This window comes from Oryctolagus cuniculus, chromosome 11 (genome assembly GCF_964237555.1).
Source record: "Oryctolagus cuniculus chromosome 11, mOryCun1.1, whole genome shotgun sequence".
Taxonomy (NCBI): Eukaryota; Metazoa; Chordata; class Mammalia; order Lagomorpha; family Leporidae; genus Oryctolagus; species Oryctolagus cuniculus.
The window spans coordinates 76,063,930-76,069,657 of record NC_091442.1 but is presented as its reverse complement, the minus strand read 5'-3'; the positions used below and the strand labels follow the sequence as shown (position 1 = coordinate 76,069,657).

General features: G+C 35.7%; 1 pseudogene; it reads left to right on the top strand.

Annotated features, from left to right (window-relative positions):
• Positions 1-2,901: 2,901 nt before the first annotated feature.
• Positions 2,902-3,592, top strand: LOC100352751 (alpha-ketoglutarate dehydrogenase component 4 pseudogene; annotated as a pseudogene).
• Positions 3,593-5,728: the final 2,136 nt, after the last annotated feature.

Here is a 5,728-nt window from a genome sequence, read left to right as displayed (position 1 = left end):
TTGGAATAGGCAAAAACTTCTTTGAAAAGATCCCAGAAACACAGAAACTCAGGCAATCAAAGCCAAACTTGAAAAACAAGCTTACATCAAGCTGAGAAACTTCTGCACTCAAACGAAACACTGAGCAAAGTGAAGAGCAACCTACAGAATGGGGGAAAATATTTGCATTAAGTTGACACAGGATTAATATCCAGAATCTATAAAGAGCTCAAGAAATTCAACAATAACAAAACAAACAATCCAATTAAGAAATGAGCAAAGAACTTTGAACAGGCATTTTTCAAAAGAGGAAATTCAAATGGCAGACATGTGAAGAAATGTTCAGGATCACTAACAATAAGGCAAATGCAAATCAAAACCACTATGTGATTTTACCTCACCCCAGTTAGAATGGCTCTCATACAGAAATCAACAATAAGTACTGGTGAGGATGTGGGAAAAAAGGTACCCCAATCCACTGTTGGTGGGAATGTAAGCTAGCATTGCCACTGTGGAAGACAGTATAGAGGTATCTCAGGAATCTGAAAATAGATCTACCATATGACCCAGCAATCCCACTCCTGGGAATTTACCCAAGGGAAATGAAATCAGCATATGAAAGCGTTATCTGTACCTCCATGTTCATTGAAGCTCAATTCACAATAATTAAGATATGAAATCAAGCAAGATGTCCATCAACTGTTGACTGGATAAAGAAATTATGGCATGTATACATAATGGAACACTACTCAGTAGTAAAAAAAGAAAAAATCTTGTCTTTTCCAACAAAATGGATACAACTGGAAACCATTTGTACATAGTGAAATTAGCCAGTCCCACAAACACAAATACCATATAGTCTCCCTGATTTGGGGTAACTAATAGAGTACCTCAAATGTAATGTATAGGAGTGAAATGGATATTTTGAGATTCAATGATTGTTTACAACCTTTGTCTCTACTGTTAAGGAACAGTGTTTTCCCTCATCCTTATTTGTTGAATTCTTTGGGTTAATCTTATTAGTATAAAGTAAACTAAAAATAGATTTTTATAAAAATTAACAGTGGAAATAGGAGAGAGAGGAGGGAAAAGGGTGAGGGCATGGGTTAGAGAGGGTATGATGGGATGAATCACTATGTTCCTAAATCTGTATAGGAAAAGCATGAAATTTTTATACCTTAAATAAAATTTAAAAAATAAAAAAAAAACAAAACAACAAAAAGACAATGTAGTATATTAACAAAAAGATGTGCTACTTAACAAAAGAAAGAAATATTAGTGCATACAATAACATATATCATTGTCATATTAATGAAAAAGCCAAATCAAGGAATAAATATTGTATTCCACTTATATGGATTTCCTAGAAAATATAAAATTACAGAGATAAGATTCAGATAGTTGATTCTCTGTACCTGTAGATTCTTTCTTTAAAGGATCAACCAACCATAGAGCAACACTATTTAAAAAAACACTGAACATGTACTGACTGTTTTTTCTAGTAATTATTCCCCAAACAATATAGCATAGCATTTTTACACATAGCATTAACATTGTATAAGTAGCATAAGTCATTCAAAGATGATTTAAAATAAACAAGACAATCCGTGTAGGCTATATACAAATATGACATGATCTTATATAAGGAACTGGAGAGAATTCACAAATTTTTATATCCATGGAGGGGTCCTGGATAACAAGGGATGATCAGCATATGATTCATTGGCATTTCATGTGGAAGTTAATTGAGACTTATTGTAAAATTGCAAGAGAATTTGGTGCTGATATTACGACAGCTTTCTAAACCTGCACTGCTAGAGTAGATGTTTAACCTAGCAGGAAGGATGCCCACATCCCCTTTAGAGTACCTTGATTTGATCCCAGCTTCCTGCAGTGCACATGCTGAGAGCCAGCCATGATGACTCAGGTAGGTTCCTGCCACCCACTTGGAGAAATCTGGATTGCATTCCTGGCTCTTGGCTCCAGCTCTGCCCCAGCCTATCATTGTGGGCATTTGCAGAGTGAACCAGTGGATGGGCTCTGCCTTTCTCTCTCTCTCTCTCTCTCTCTCTCTCTCTCTCTATCACTGCCTCTCAAATAAATAACATTATAAAAATAAATTAATTAAATATGCATTTTAGTGATGACTACACAATTAAGTTTGCTGAATATAAATCTACTGAAATAATTAAATTACACACTTAAATGAATATCATGGCATGTAAATTATACCTTAACAAAGCTATTGAAAAATTCTCTATCAAGAAAGAAAAAAATGAGGAATGGAGAATGATAGGATGGAGGAAAGGAAGAAACTAAAGTTTGAAGTTTTGATTCCTGTAGATTACTATATCACATTAAAATTATTTCTGAACACAATTTACCATGTACTGATTACCTCCCCAGTAGTCACTTTTATATTTGGTTTTGCTTTCTGTGTTTACAGTTATCTGCAGTCAATCAGGGTCCAAAATTATCAAATGGAAAATTTCAGTGTAAAATAAGTAATTTATAAATTTTTTCTTTTCTATTTTCATTTGAAAGATGGACAGAAGGAAAGAAGAGAAATATTCTACCTGCTGATTCATCCATCCCCAAATGTCTGCAGTAAGCAGGCTGAGCCAGGCAGATGCCAGGAACTGAGATTCGGCCTGGTTCTTCCACTTGGGTGCCTGGGACACAAGTATATGCATCACTTGCTGCCTCCCAATGTGGGCATTAGCAGGAATCTGGATCAGAAGTGATTTTGTTGATAATCAAAGGAGGTACTGTCATATGGGATGATGCAAGCATCCCAAATGATGATTTAACCTCTGCACCAAACACTTGCCCCCATAAGTTTAACAAAAACTATTGTTACACTACACCATTATAAATATTCAATTTTATTCGTTATTGTTAATTTCTTTTTTTTAAATTCTTTTGCCCTTCCTGGGGTTACGATGGGCAGTAAGATGCCCGGGAAGTAAGTCTGCCAGCCAGGTCGTTCAGGTAGTCAAACCACATACCCCATTAATAAGGTTCCCTGACAGAAGAGACAATCCTAAAGCCAATGTGTCTGAAGCTTTGAGATCAGCTGGACTACCATCTCAAACTTCTGCAATTGAACAGCATGCTAAGGGAAGTAAATCACCATATTAGCTGATGTATGAGGGGCCACTGGACACTGCCGAAATCATTAAATAATTACCTCAGAAATACAGACAGAAAACTGTACTCAAGAAGCAATGGGGGACGGCGCTGCAGCTCACTAAGCTAATCCTCCACCTTGCGGCGCCGGCACACTGGGTTCTAGTCCTGGTCGGGGCACTGGATTCTTTCCTGGTTGCCCCTCTTCCAGGCCAGCTCTCTGCTGTGGCCCTGGAAGGCAGTGGAGGATGGCCCAAGTCCTTGGGCCCTGCACCCCATGGGAGACCAGGATAAGCATCTGGCTCCTGGCTTTGGATCAGTGCGGTTCGCCGGCCACAGCGCTCTGGCCGTGGCAGCCATTGGAGGGTGAACCAACGGCAAAGGAAGACCTTTCTCTCTGTCTCTCTCTCTCACTGTCCACTCTGCCTGTCAAAAAAAAAAAAAAAAAGAAATGGAATTTAACCAATGTGGAAGTCCCAAGTAACTGCTGTAGCTGCTGCTTGTCATCAGACAGAATTGTCTTTATAGTAAAGGACTCCCAAAATGACAAATTGTATATTAAATAATTTTAATAAATATTCTGTAAAAATAATGAAATATAGAAAATTTAGATGAATTCCTGCATCTCCTAATTTATGTATCTTGGTCAGCTTCTCTATAAGCTTACCTGTTTATATACTTTATGCTTATTAAAGCATACATTTTTAAAAAATTCTTTCAAAAATTTTATTGGCTGGTGCTACGGCTCAATAGGCTAATCCTCCACCTGTGGTGCCGGCACACCGGGTTCTAGTCCCGGTTGGGGCACCAGGTGCTAGTCCCGGTTGCTCCTCTTCCAGTCCAGCTCTCTGCCGTGGCCCGGGAGTGCAGTGGAGAATGGCCCAAGTGCTTGGGCCCTGCACCCGCATGGGAGACCAGGAGAAACATCTGGCTCTTGGCTTCGGATCAGTGCGGTGTGCCGGCCGCAGCAGCCATTGGGGGGTGAACCAATGGAAAAGGGAAGACCTTTCTCTGTCTCTCTCTCACTGTCCACTCCGCCTTGAACCAATGGAAAAAGGAAGACCTTTCTCTGTCTCTCTCTCACTGTCTACTCTGCCTGTCAAAAAATAATTTATTAATATAAGGTGAACAAATTTCATGTATTTCATATATACAGATTGAGGAGCATAGTGAAAACTCTCACTCTAACCTCCCTCCTGACCACACTTCCACCCTCCCGCATTCTCCTTCCATTCTTATTTTTTCTTTCAATTTTACAGTGACATTTTTCCGTTTATTTTATAATCATGAGCTTAACCCTCCACAAATAGTACAAAATAGTACAAATAGTACTACAAAATAGTACAAATAGTACAAAAAAAAGCACTTTTCCCAACAGTAGAAGGCTGTGTAAAATAATCAAATCACAAAATGTCAATTTCATTCTATACATTTTCTGTATTGTTAATTTCTTACCATGCCAAATTTATAAATTCAACTTTATAATAGTCATGTATGTGTATAAGAAGAAACACAGTCTATCTATATACATTTTTATATATTTACATAAATATATATACAGTATATACTTATCTATATAAAATATGTGCTTCATATTTATTCATATATTCATATACATATTTGTATAAAATATATTAAAAGTGTCTGTATACTTTATATATGTTTATAGATAAATGTATACTTTATATTTTATATATAAATATATATACACAATATATACTTTATATATATTTATAAAATATATACTTTATATATAAATATATAATATGTATTTCTATAAACAGTGTATGTATATAATGTACATATATTTATGTTAAAATTGCACACACACACACACACACACACACATATATATATGGCTTGCTACTATCCCTAATTTCTGAAATATTCCATAGAATGAAGCCTTGAATCCTATCACCCACAGATAAAAGAAGATAAATGTAATGTTTTCCATCCATTGGGGACATGAAAAAACTCTGCCCTCAAGTCACCATGACAGACAAACAGAGCTGAGTATCTGAGGAAAAGTGAGATTATAGTTAAAATTTAGATAAGAAATTCTATAGGAATAATTAATTAACTGTAATGGAGGATTCTAAAGAGCATTTCAGGCAGCACAGTGTATCTAAGTTAGTGGTGGAAAGATTGATAGGATTTAACAATGTGGAATCAACATGTGCAAATGTATATATGCTCTAAATATACTTATATGTATATATAGACTTATATATTTATATATATATAAATGTGTGGCTAGAAAAGTATCAAAAATTTAAGGATGCTCCTACAGAGAGAGCCTGTAATTTCTTTTAAAAACACTTATTAGGAAGTATATATTAGCAGTTTTTTTAAAAGTAGGATTGATAATTTTATATAAAAGTTACAAGGTCAAATAATGGACTATCCTAATATTGTTTTTTATCTCCCTTGGGTTTCAAATATATTTTTAAATCTCTCAAGCTAGCACTTGCAAATTATGTTTTTAGTCTATATTCTCTGAAAAAACACATAAGTGTACTTTATAATATAAAGTTATGATCATGTAGGGGAATACACAGAGAAATATAATTCAGCCAGGCCAAAATATTAGTGTGTTTACCTCTTTTTAGGGAAATCAGAA